General features: G+C 34.3%; 1 non-coding gene across 1 annotated transcript; it reads right to left on the reverse strand.

Annotated features, from left to right (window-relative positions):
- Window positions 1–271: 271 nt before the first annotated feature.
- Window positions 272–375, reverse strand: LOC120885940 (U6 spliceosomal RNA). Its single transcript, XR_005728736.1, has one exon. It is a non-coding gene; the product is annotated as a U6 spliceosomal RNA (small nuclear RNA).
- Between the last annotated feature and the right edge of the window lie 14,386 nt (window positions 376–14,761).

Consider the following 14,761-nt stretch of genomic DNA (forward strand, 5'->3'; position numbering starts at 1 on the left):
TTAGATTTATTCCTGGGACTATTTTCTTGATTTCTTTCTCAGCAGATTCATTATTAATGTATGGAAAAGCTAATGACTTTTCTATCTTCATTTTGTATCCAGCTACTTAGCTGAGTTTATTAGCTCTAATAGCCTTCTGGTGGAGCTTTTTGAATCTACTAAATATAGTATCATACCATCTTCAAAAAGTGATAATTTGACTTCTTCTTTTCCTATTTTTATCCTTTTTATTTCCTTCCTTTGTCTAATTTCTCTGGCTAGAATTTCTGGTAAAACTGTGGAATGCTTTGTTAATTTGTGTGTCATCTTTGCATGGGGACCATGCTAATCATCTCTGTATTATCTCAATTTAATGTGTGCTACTGAAACAAGCACAGGCTGAATGGTTTCATCTAGCCATTATATGTGCATTTCAGAGTTGCGAGCTCATTATGTAGATGCTATTTATTATTCCTTTTTGTTTTTCTTCCACTTCTGTATGTTTTGTCACAACTTAAATTTTACATATGTCTAGCAGTTTGCCACACATTTATATTTAATTTTCTTTATAAAGAATCATGTTTGAATTGGATAAGATAAACATGAGTAAGTTTGTATTGAAGAATAAAGTATATATGTGTATACATATGTATTTATATACATATATGTGTATATATATGCACATTTATACATATATATTTATATATTCTATTTCAATTTTCTTCCCACAGAAAATTAAGTTTGGCGCTTATGATTTAAACTATTTTACTATGTGTCTGCATGCATATATTTATATAGTCATATTGTATTTAAGTATTTATTCTGTAATATTTAGTTATATGCTAAGTAATATGCTGTGTTTATATTCTTAGAATACTTTTTTCTTGTTGCAAATGTACATTTTGGAGTTATTTTGATGGAAGTGTATGTTAAGACCTTAGTTTTGTTAATGCTTGCAAAATTGTCATTTAATATAATTTTTATAACCTGTAAAAGCATATTTGGTATGTTTCAGTTTATTCATTTTTACAAAAATGTGATGTTGGATATCTTTGGTTTGAATTTTAGAACTCCTTAAAATACTTTTCTAGAAATAGGATTATTTGATAAAATTCTGGTCATTTATTATCTGAATTTTTAAATTTGATGTATTATATTAAAATTATCTAAATAATTGATACATACACCAGTAGCATTTGAGCGAACCCAAATTATACCTTCCTTTACAATAATGAATATAATAAATTCTTTACATTTTTTGTGTTACTTAATCGCACTATTTTACTATTTGTCTTTGCATTTCTATAATTGTTGATGAGACTTTTTTTTTCCCCACTTCTGGGGATTAAACTCAGGGTCAAAGCCCTTAGACATGCTAGGCAAGCATTCTCAATCCTTTATTTATGTTTATCACCTCCAAGATTTTTTATTACAAGTGTGGTAGCTATAAACAATGAAAATTTATCATATAGTCTTGGAGTTCATAAGACTGAAGCAAGTTACAAAGATTGAAAATCAAGATGCTTGGAAGGTGAGATTTCATCTTCTATTATACAAAGAAATATTATCTTGAAGGGGCAAAAGAAAACTAATAACAGTAAAGTAAAAATTATAAAATGGTAACTTGCTTATTGAAGAATTTTCTGAATACAATTGGGTAGTTGGTGGAAGGCAGGCAAGATATCATCATAGTCATTGAGTTAGCTTTCTGTCACTGTGAAAATATATCTGAGAAAGAGAACTCAAAATATATCTGAGAAAGAGAACTCAACTCATGGTTTCAGAGACTTTAATCAACTGGCTCCATTGCTATGGGTCTGAGGCGAGGCAGAACACTGGCAGTGTGTGATAGAGGAGTCTGCTCAGGCAGCCAGGAAGCAAAGAGGGAGAGAAAGTGGGAAAGAGCTGGGGACTAAATATACCCTTCCAGGGCACACTTGCAGTGACTTACTTCTTCCAACCCCCAATGACCTACTTCCTCCAACAAGGCTTCACCTCCCACAGTTTCCCCCACCTTTTAATCGTCCATTTAATGATGAACCCATTAGTGGATTAATCCATTGATGAGGTCAGAGCCTTCATGTTCCAATAGCTTCCCAGAAGTCCCACCTCTGAACATTGCTTCATTGGAGGCCAATCCTTCAATACATGAGCCTTTGGAGGAAATTCAAGATCTGAACTACAAGTCTCATCTTTAGAAAATACAATTTTGAAAATCTATTTTTTTCACTAAATATTGTTTGTGAAAATTTGCAAGTTGCTGCAGGTAGATTGTTCATTGTTACTGCACAACATTTTAGAACGTGAGAGCTCCACAATTATTTTAATCACTGTATTACTGATGAACATTTAGGCTGATACCAATTAGGAGCTATTATTAATAATGCTGCTATAAAGTTTCTTCACTCATTTTTATGAACCCAATATGTGTGTTTCTTTCAGATATATACACAAGAATTGTTTGGTATATATAAAGCATACAATGTCAAATAAGATTTTCCATAGTGATTTAATTGATTTGTACTCAGGCAGTAGAGTCATTCCTTTTCTTTTTAATTTCTTTTCTAATATGCGATGAGATATTGCCAATCGGTATATAAATTCTAGCATGTTAATCTGCTCTTTCTCATTTTGAAAATTTACTTAAATTTGAATATAATAAAAATAACCTAGGTTTAATAAACAGTTCTGTGATTTTTTATATTTATGTAAGTACCACAATAATCAGAAAATAGAATAGCATATACTCTGAAAATATCCCTGTTCTTTCTCCTTATAGTCAGTTCCTTTTCCCTCCCAAACCCTTGGCAATTACTGATGCCGTCTACTCCCCAAGAGTTTTGCCTTTTAAAAATGCCATTTAAATAATGTTACACACCATATAACAATAGCATTTGAGACTTTCACTTAGCTTAATGTACTTGAGATTCATCTGTGCTTTTTATGTGTTAGTAGATTAATCCTTTTCATTCTAAATAGTATTTGATTGTACAAATATATCACAGTTTATCTTCATTTTCACTTAGAGATGTTTGCTATAAAATTTTTTCATGTAGATTCTTGTAAATTTTTTTTTCATTTCCCTAAAGTAAATAAATATAAGAAGCCAGAGTTGAGATCATATGGCAAGTATATGTTTAACTTTATAAGAAACTGCCAATCTGTTTTCCACATAACATTTTTTATTCCCTCCATCATTAAATCAGAGATCGAGGTGCTTCTCATCATCCCTAAATGTTGGTATTGCCTATTTTAAAGATGACAATTATTATACAATAAGATAATTTTATTACAAGTATTATCATTACTACTGCTATGTTGTGGGTATAGCCATTCTCATAGTGTAAAATGGCATGCTATTTTGAATAAAACTTGCATTAACTTAGTGATTAACTATGTCTAGCATTTTTAATATATGTCACCCATGTTTCTTCTTTGGTTAAATATTTGTTCAAATTTTTTAAAATTTAACAATATATTTTAATTTGCTTATTTATTTTCTTATGATTGAATTTTGAGAATTCTTTAAATATTCTATGTATAAGTTATCTGATATGTCATTTTCCCACATTTTCTCCTAGACTACAGCTTATCTTTTAAAATCCTCTTTCTAATGTCTTTTATAGAAAAACATTTCATTTTGTATGAATGATTCTTGTTGTGGATTCTGCTTTTGGTGTTGATTTTTGTCTTTGAGGAGGAAAAATACAATGACCAAAGATTCCCATGTCCTAATGCCTGGAATCTGTTAATATGTTACTCTGCAGGGCGAAAGGGACTTTGTGGACATGATTAAAGATAGGGTCTTGAGATGCGAGATTATCCTAGAGTTTCTGCATGAGTCCTGTCTACTGACTTGGGTTCTTAAAAGTCAAATAACCTTTCCTGGCTGTGGCGCTGAGAAGCAACTCTGACTATGGAAGGATGGACATAGATGCAGTGTTGCTGATTTGGAGGCACAGGCAAGGCCATGGGTTAAGGGATGCTGGGAGCCTCTGGATATTGCAAGAGGTGAGGAAAACAGATTCCCCTCTAGAGCCTCTAGAAAGAAATGCAGCTCTGCCAATGCCTTCACTTCTGCCCATTGAGACTCATGTCAGAGAATTATAGAACTCAGAACTTCTGAGCTACACAGCTGTCAGATAATAAATTTGAGTTGTTTCGAACCACTAACTTTGTGGTAATTTATCTCACTAGCAAGAGAAAATGTATATACTCCTTAAATCATTACAACTTTTCTCAGAACTGAATAATGTGTATTCAGCCTAGAAGATATCATGAAAAAGAGATCTTCTGTTTTGACAAAGAAAATGTTAAATTCTTTATTTATTACATATTGGTTTGGAGAAAACTATTAAAGTCCTACTAGAGTTTAATTCTGAAAATACAATGATAATCTCCAATGACATTTTAAATTTCTGGGCAATATTTAGACAATATATGCAAAATTCATACCATACTGCCTGCCACAGAATGTATAATAAAAAATCTATTACCATTGCATATACTTTTTTCCTGTTTCAATCACTACTTTCCATATACTTGAACATTTATTAGCACCCATATTATGGGATTTACAAAGGGTATTGATAATTAGATCTGTTAGAGAACTATAGGACCAAATCTTTCATTTTGCAGCAAGGAATCTGGGATAAGGATGAGAGGCAATTGAAAGACTCACAGTTTTTAAGTTGCAGATTCAAGATTGAAGCTTTTCCTTCTGTGGCTGTATTCATCTAGTCTGAACAGAACACCATTCTTTCTATGGCTTGCATTTAGGGGAACTTTGGTGAAAAACAAAAATTGGCATCTACTTCATATGTACTAGTGGCACAATAATATTAATATTTATTGCAAATATAAAATTGCTTGCAAAGTGCTCTTATTCACTAAATAATTCTCAGAACATTTTTATAAGATAAAAACTATTGTCACCATCCTTATTTTACAAATGTGGAAACATAGGAATAGAGAGATTAAGTAATTTTCACATTGTCACAGATACCAGATAATGAAACAAAGCTGGCATTTGCATAAAGGAAAAGTGGCTGCAAAGTGCAAGCTCTTAACTATCATTCTATAATGCTTCTAAAGGCTAATGTATGATGCAAATACTTCTAAGAAATAGTAAAAAACTATTGCACCATTGCACCCCTCTTCTCAACACGTACTATGTAACCTTTTACATGCATTACTTTTTAAATTTAATTTCATCATACTATGAAACTGTATATTTATTGTCATTCAGAAGAAGAGGAACACAGACTCAGAAAGGCCAAATAATGTTTCTAGTTCCATATAGCAGTAGTAAAAATGCTAGCTATCTCTGCTTGACTTCAAAGTCCATGATTTCCATTACTTCTCAGTAAGTGGTGAGGCATTTAGATTGGCATTAATGATTCCATCTAAATTGTGTAAAAAATAGACAGTGGGCCCTCCACATTTATGGGATCCACATCTGCAGATTCAACTAAGTATGGATGAAAAAAATTATAGTTACAGTTATTGACATGTATTATATAGTTAGACCTATGATGGCCAAATCTATACTGAACATGTACAACATTTTCCTTGTCATTAATACCTAAACAATTCAATATAATAAATCTTTACACAGAATTTGCATTGTATTATGTATTATAAGTAATCTAGAGATGATTTAGAACATGCAAAATGATATATACAGATTATATGAAAATGCTGCGCCATTTTATAAAAGTGACTTGAGCCCTGCAGACTTTTATATCCAAGGAATATCCTGAAATCACTCTTCACTAATATCTAGGGACAATATATATATATATAAATCTATCTAGCTGGCTCATTATTATCATCATCATTTATATAACAGAAAACAACTTCTAAAGTAAATTTTATATTTTTGATTAATAGTGTTTTTCTATTCTAAAAGTTAAATGTTCATTATTGAATTTGAAGATCTAGAGTTTGTTTTTTAATGTTTAACAGATATTTCAGAATATGTCTGTTATATAATCAGCCAAAGCAGACTCCTTCACTCTTATCCTCAGATCTTTCCTCCTCCTTATACTCCATTTAACTTCCATATACACTAGCAAGGCAGAAGCTCAAGCCAGCATGTCGTCATGTGACCCTTTAGATTGGGCTGCGTCAGTGATGCTGGGAAATGTGAGATCTCAGAAGCTGTAGTTATTGCCTCTGAGTATATAAATGTTCTCAAAAGAATTTTCTCCTAGTAATTTGAGAAGGCAGAGACAGGAAGACTGGCTGGAAGGCTGAGGTGAGATGGTAATGAAGAGTTCACATTTAAAGACATTATTCAAAACTTGGGCTTAGGTATACTGCCAAAATATTTCTAGAATCAAATCATTATGTGTACTGGGAAAGGTGCAATTTATGTGATAGTTCATATTATTCATTGCTCTTCAAAATATTTGACATCCATTATTAAATAGAGTATGCTTCAATATTAAAAATACATGAAAGCAAATTTAGTTTATAGGAAAAAGTATAACTTGAGAAATTTCTATTAGCACTCAAGCTCTTTCCTTAATGATTTTTTTTTCTCTTTAAATACCTCACTGGTATTGCTATACAATTATTTGAGCCATCTAGATCCCCTTTTAAGTTATGAAACATGCCCTATTTTCATTATGTCTCTATTTCCTGTCGTCATGTTTAGAGAACAGAGAGTAAGGACAGTTTTAGTGAAAATTTTTGACTAGGAAGAACAGCAAGTTGTTAAAAAGTTTCATATGCCATATAATGTTAGAAAAGGGTGTGTTTACATTTACTAAGTATTTATAAGCAAAATCAGCATCCCATTATATATAAAAAAGAAAGGATCCCCTTGAATTTGCTACAAAAACATCAGTCCCCTATTTACAATTATAGTAAGAAATACAGGAAGCCTTGAGAAAGAAAAAACACAGCACTTTAAGGAGGGAATTGAAAGAAGATGTGAAGAGAAACGTAAAGCTTTTTTTCTGAACTGGAAAAACTGAATATTTTAAATTAAACATTATTTCCCCAGGAAGGGATTTCTTAAGAAATAGAGCTTGGGTTGCTGAGGGTATCCCAAGAAAATTGGCCTTCTCTTTCTGGCCTCCTGGGGAGCACTGAGAGATGAATTGTGGTTGCTGTGAACCTATTTCTTACACCTGCTGAGTAGAGAGGCAGGTGCTCAGTCACCAGAACAATCAGGATGTAACACACAGGAGGAAAAAGCAGACAGAATTGTCACCTTGTAGGAGGACTGTCTGCTATAGTTGCCACACCCCTAAGGACTGTTGGGGACCTGGAAAGAGTATCCACTCCCTGGTTACACTACACTTTCTTCCCCTTTATGCAATTGACTCTATAGCTTTCCTTATTCTATTACCATTTAAAAAAAATCACATCAAATCTAGACTATTGATACTCTCATCAAAGACATCCTCAGTCCGTTCTGATAACCACACATTCTAATATCAAATTATGGTATGGAGCAAATCCAATCAATATCCTAATTCATTTATTTGGAAACCTGAAATATATATGTACATAAGATCTGTTTGGGGAAAAGAAACAAATCAGAGAGATGGCTTCTGGTGTAAAATGACATTTAGCTAGCTGACGATAGATGTTGATTCTGCTTCAATATTTATGAAGCATCAGAGAAAGATAAAAATAAAACAGCCCCCAAAAGTAAGGCCCAAATGTTTGCCTAAATCTGAGAATATTGACTCAACAAGCTATGAAACCAAGATTGCAATCAATGCTTTCCACAAGCCTTAGGTGGCAAAAATGCCAGCTTGAAAAATACCACGAAATGATTTTCTCCCTCCTTTCTGCCTCCACAAGTCATTCCGTCCCCCGAAATTGAGGGGTTGAACCAACCAGAAAATGGAATAGCCATCCTTTCATGCATGAGTGAGTGCTGTAGAGGCTGTTTCAGTCTTCACCATAGACTCTCACTTTCAGTTGAACCATTTTGATATGAAAAACTGAGTACACCTTTAGTGACATTAACTGAAATATGGAGTATTAGAAGAGGGTGATTTGGAGGAAGGAAAGGAGAGAAAGACAGACACAGAATAAATTCAGTTTGGGATGTATAGATTTTTGAGATGCTTATGTAAAATTCAAAGATGATGTATAGTAAGATTTAAATACTTGTTGATGGATTTCAGGACGGAACAGGCATAAACTCCCCAATTTCTATGGCATGTTTATACATACATCAATCCACTGCATTCTCCGTCCTGTCCATCACTCTACTGGAATTCCTCTCAACCAGGTTTCTATAACTACTGACTAAATCTAATGACTGAGTTCCAATATTTTCTTAATGGGCTTTTTTTATAATTTGCAAAATTTGAGGTCTTTCTCCTCTATAGAATACACCACTCTTTTAGCTTCAAAAATTATTTCTTTTGTTTTATATAATTTATATAATTTTGTTTTATATAATTTTTTGTTTTATATAATTATGTATGTTTATAATGTATATATATACATATATATAATATATACATATATATAATATATACATATATGTGCACATATCTGTTTCGAATTTAAAATTCTCGTCTTTTCCCAAACAATGCAGTACAGCATATATTTACATAGCACTAACATCAAGTATTATAAGTAATCTAGAGATAATTTGAAGTATACAGGAGGACAAGTGTAGGGTATATGAAAACACTGTGTGATTTTATGTACAGGACATGAGCATCCATGTAACAGTGGTCCACCTCATGCTTTTAGTATAGCCCCCGCTGCTCTGCCAGTGAGGCTTATTTTTAAAACGGACATGCTTTTCTTTTTCTCTTTGCCCTCTCCTTCCCCAGGCTGAGGTTGGGGAACAAGATTGCCTCTTCCCATTCTAGGCCCAGTTAACTGCTTCCCATGCCCGTCAGAGGAAGGAGATGATGCCAAGTCTAGGGAGTGACTATCTCCCAAATGAACAGGTGAATTTCAACACCCCATCAGGATGCACGTGGAATGCAGCCTTTGAAGAGTGTTTTTAAAAGCCCTCTCTTCCCCTTATGGACATAATCACAGCCTCAGGACAGGAGTCCCCTGTGTTTCTCCTTTGCTAGCAAAGCAATAAACCTTCTTTCTTCTTCTCAACACTGAGTCTTCCTTATTAAATTGGCCTGGGGGATAAGGACCAACCTGTCAGTAACATCCACAGATTTTGGTAACTCCAGTGAATGTTGGTGTCAATCCCCTATTGATACCAAAGGGTAACCCTATGTCATAATTTCCTTCTAAGGCCTAGAATAGCTGCTCTTTAAATTGCCATTTAAATTCGGAATTTTCTAATTTTCTCATTGTATTTTCTTCTCCTGGATTATAATGGATGACTTTTCCATAATGATTTTATTCATCCTCATGACTCTATCTATGTGTTATAATCTGATTATCCCCCCAAGCTTTATCTCAAGACTTCTTTTAATAGATATTTTTTCCAGTGTCTATGACATTTTTCTTAAATGTTCATATTCTCTGGGGAGAAAAAGCTATTTGGTTTTATCCCAGGTAGGGATCAGATAGGAATTTGGTTATGTATACAAAGAGTCCCTGTTTTTATCTTTCAGGACCAGGTAATAAGGTACAAGGAAACTTTCCTGCCATTTCATTCCCTCTAGATTCCATTTCTGGCAATGTGGCAGATGAGATATCTTGAAAATGTTTACTTTATAAACACATTGAAAAACTGTTTAAACTGTAACAACATTATAAGTACATAGTTGAATTATTCATAAAATTAAAAAACTCCAATGAATGAAAGTAAAGGAGATACAGAAAACCAAGGCAGTGCAAGAGACAATGACTGCAATGTGGGGCAGGGAGCTGGGAGTTGGCTGCCAGTTTCCATAACAATGGTGCTGTGATTCTCACAGTCTCCTGTGGACTGGGGAGAATCTTCCTCAGAGAGTTGTCACTGAGTGCAACTGAGGCACTACTAGCAGCCAATATGGAAGGCAGTATGGAGAATCCTTGGAAAACTGGAAATGGAACCACCATTCAACCCAGCTATCCCCCTCCTCAGTCTATACCCAAATGACTTAAAAACAGCATACTACAAGAACACAGCCACATCAATGTTTATAGCAGCACAATTCACAATGGCTAAACTGTGGAACCAAACTAGATGCCCTTTAGTAAATGAATGGATAAAGAAAATGTGGTATATATACATAATGGAATATAATTCAGCATTAAAAGAGAATAAAATCATGGCATTTGAAGGTAAATGTATGGAGCTGGAGAATATAATACTAAGTGAAATTAGCCAATCCCCAAAAACCAAATACTGAATGATTTCTCTGATTTAAGGATGCTGATTCATAATATGCTGTGGGGGGCAGGGGATGGAAGGATTAAATGAACTCTAGATAGGGCAAAGGGCAAAGGGAAGGGAGGGGGCATAGAGGAAGGAAAGATGGTGGAGTAGGATGGTCATTGTTACCCTAAGTGCATGCATAAAGACATGAAGGATGTGACTCTATTTGTGTACAACCAGATATGAATAATTGTCCTTTATATGTGTAATGTGAATTGTAATGTATTCTGTTGTCATGTATAACAAATCGAAATTAAAAAAAAAATAACAAAATAAAGACGTTGTGAAGAATGTGGATGGTTTGTGGTGGATGCTTGAGATTTAGGGTAGACAGGATAGAAAGAAAAGGGAAACCATGGTGTTTTAATACTCTCAACCACTTTTCAGCTCTGGATCAGCTTTTCTCTGTGCTGTAGTAAAAGCCAGAATTTCTTGAACATTCACTGTGGGTCAGGCACTGTTCTAAGAACTACCCATACATGGGATCTTTGGCATAGCGTTGTTTTCAGGAAGCCACTATTATTATTTCCATTTACCCAGGATGAATTGGACATACCAAATGGTTAAGTCACTAGCCTAGGCCATGAACATATGAAGTAAAGCCAGCATTCAAACTGGTGCAATATTATTTCATTGTAAAACAACAACAACAAAAAAAACAAGAACAAAAAACTGTTATTGATGGGTGAAGTGGTGCACCCCTCTAAACCCAGCAACTCAGGCGGCTGAGGCTGAAGGATCCAGAGTTCAAAGCCAGCCTCAGCAACAGTGAGGTACTAAGCAACACAGAGAGACCCTGACTCTAAATAAAACGTAATATAGGGCTGGAGATGAGGCTCAGTGGTTGTTGAGTGCCCTTGAGTTCAATCCTCAGTATCAAAACAACAACAAAACAACAACAACAACAACAACAAAACATTATTATTAAAAATTTTAAACATATATTTGGCAGTTGAAAAAGTAGTACAATGAATATCCACCCATATACTTAATAATTACACTCAACTACTTTTTTTTTTTTTTGTACTAGGGATTGAACCCAGGGACGCTTAATCACCAAGTCACATCTCAGCCCTTATTATTTTATTATTTTTGTTTTGAGACAGTCTCACTAAGTTGCTTAGGGCCTCACTAAGGTGCTGAGGCTGGCTTTAAACTTGGAATTTTCCTGCCTCAGTCTCCGAAGCCACTAGGATTACTGGTTTACACCATTATGCCTGGCCCAACTAACTACTGTTAACAGTTAGCTTGTGTCCTTTTCATACACGCGTGCTCGTGCACACACGCACACACACACATGCAAAAGCATGGTACTTTTATGAGTTCCGTTTCTTTGGTTTTTGATGACTTTTTTATGTTTCTGCTGATGTACTTGAGAATACATTTCAGGAATATTGATATTTCAGCTCTAAATATTAGGTATTCAGCCATATATCATATGATATGGACTCCTATTAAAACTATTAAGACTTAGAAAAACTCAGTTTATATCCAAATTTTCCCAATTGCCTTAAAAATATTTTTATTAGATTTTTTTAAAATCAAGACTCACACATTGCATGAGAACTGTGTGTCTTCTTATTTTCTTTTGAAATTGCACAATTTCCATGCCTTTTCTCTCGTATCACAACATGACTCTCTTTTGTTTGCTTGCTTTTGTTTTATTTGCGGTATTGGGAATCACACCCAAGGCCTCCCACATGATAGGATAGGCTCTCCTACTGGGCTGCACCCCTGCCATCAATATTGACTTTTTGAAGATTTCAGTCAAGCTTTATTGTTGAATTTCCTATATTCAGGATTTGTCTCATTTTCTCCTGGTGTTGTATAAATGGTTCTTCTATAAACTTTAGATTTTATCATTATATAATTTTGCTTTTTCTTTGGACTCTAAGAATGGAATCATTTACCAAAAAAGAACCTTTATTTTTTAGAAAATGATGTTGTCTCTCTATCTTTAAATAGAACGGATAATATCTTAAAATCTAAGATTGATTTGGACAACTTCCATGGTAACTGACATCAGGGACTCATTTTATTAGGTGTGTTGGGAACTTTTTATAGAGGACAAGTTAGCAAGTTAGGGCATTGGCCAATGAGCGCACTGGAGCAGATGGTTCTGCTGATATGGAGAGCCAGCAAGGGTGAAGTAAAATCTGGGAATCCTAGAGTTAGGATCGATGGAATGTCTCTGAATCTGATTGTCTGGGTATGTATCTGTGCCTGTGTACTTGCACACTCATCAATTCCTCATAAAAACCATATAGTATAGATATTATTATCCCATCTGAGAAATAAGAGTTGTTACAGAGGAATTTAAACCAATTATTTAGAAGAGATTTGCCGCCTTCTACAGCAAAACCGAAATGGGAAAAAAAAAAATCCATCTCTTAGGCTGACTCTGATGATGTGTTTTTGAAGGCTAACTAGAATATAGTCTTGAGGATAATTCTGAGAATAGGCTCTATCCCATAATAAAGGGTACTAAGAAAAATAATGTCTGCCTTGAACTCTAGCAAGGATGAATGTCAGTATATGTATGAAATATTTGAAAATGACGCCCAATCCACAATGAACATGTTGCAATTAAATTCTCCTTCTCTCTGGGAAAACCATTTTTTTTTTCCCTCCAAAGACAGCTGTAGTCCTCTAAGTGTTTTATCAATTCAAGGTATTGAGATATTGGATCTTGTAGGTAATATGTGTATTGACGAAGAAGGGTGACACTGGAAGGTGGTTGGAGGACAAAGATGAAGTTTATTTCATAAACTAGACAAGAGGTTACTATTTATACCTGACTAGAAATAATGACTATGTAAATGGTTGCATAAAGCTTCCTCTAACAAAGATTCTGCACAAGAGAGCATTTAATGTGAAATAGCTTCATGGGCCATTTAGATGAAATCCACATTTTTGTCACTGAGAAGTGCTGAATGGATGCTTTCTATTTAGTTCTTCTTAGAGAGCTCCAGACCCATGGAAAACATGGATAAAAAACATCTTTGCAGGCTCTCATCTCCAGGCTTCATTTACCCCACTGTACTGAAGGCATTGTGACACTTGAGAAACAAATGTTAATTAGGAATGGAGGCTGTTGATTTGATTTTGTTATTAAGTCTGATGTAATTAGAGACATAATTTGATTCCCTCTAATATGGCTATTAAGTAAGAAGTCATCAACAACACTTGAGATGCTAGTATGGAAGGATGGGGAAAATGCTTAAAATCTACTCCGCATCCTCTTTCAAATTCTGCTGCCGTCTGCCATTTCCCAGCCCCAGACATCATTTCCACACCAGCAACATCATAAGAGCTTATATTCAGGCATCACTTTCACTTTTCAATGTGGTATTTCAACAATTACCTGAGCTGAACTTGACAACAGCCTAACCCAGGAAGGAACAGAAGCTTCTCCCACCCCTGTTTAAAATCCAAAGAAGTTGACATTAATGATGTCAAACGATTAGACTATTATCACTTTATCTGAAAAGGTGGAGTATTAATTAAAAGTACAGATTTTTCTGTTTTTTTTTTATTTTGATTTGTTTTGTTTTCTCTACATTACAACAATCCTAGAAGTCAACATAAAAAAAAATACTTAAAGAAAAGCTGTCAGGTAATCCATTTAATGTGTTATTCCATATCTTACCTTATTAATTAATATCTCATGTATTATTATTATTATACTAATTGTTGTATTATGTATCATTATGTAGCTCCAAAACCTTCTGCCCACTTTTCACATCTTTGTTTTATACACTCAACTGCTTCCGCTTCCTACAACCACATAAAAGAATATTTTCCTTTACTATAGCAGGTTCTAAGGATCTAGAATTTGTTTTCTCATTAATTATTTTATCATCTAATGTAGTCACTGTTGTCCTGGTAACCCTGCCTGTCACCACATAACTTTGAAAACAGATAAATCTATAATTGTTATTTTGTTTTTTTCCTTTCTAAGTAAAGGAGAGAATTATAATCTTGTATGTGATAACCACCTGAGGAACTTAGTTCTATAGATCCCTAGAAACTACCCACTGAGAATGAGGGTATGTTCGTTCTCATTTGGAATCCAGGAACACGTATGTATTTTTAACAAGTACTGTAGAAAAAATTTAATTTGAGTCATGTTTAGACCTGAGAATCACTACAATTGGAAGGGCATTGGAAATAATTTAATGAGAAACATACAAACACTTCTAATCTTCAAATTTTATAGCTTGGGTCCTTTATATATGTTCTTGTCTATGTTATGAAAAGCTTTTTCCTCCTATCTATATCTCTAGGAGATTCTCATCTCTGCATTCTGGTACCATCTTAGGACAGGCGATGAAGATGTGGCCAGTAGTCACCATATTGGACAGAAGAGCTTTAGAGTCTAGGGACATGCTTGTCCATTCAGCCTTAGGCTTTTATCTTTTATGAGGTGACCCTCTCTGAGACATAATAGCTCAAATGTGTCCTTCA

This window comes from Ictidomys tridecemlineatus, chromosome 1 (assembly GCF_052094955.1).
Source record: "Ictidomys tridecemlineatus isolate mIctTri1 chromosome 1, mIctTri1.hap1, whole genome shotgun sequence".
In the NCBI taxonomy this organism is placed as follows: domain Eukaryota; kingdom Metazoa; phylum Chordata; class Mammalia; order Rodentia; family Sciuridae; genus Ictidomys; species Ictidomys tridecemlineatus.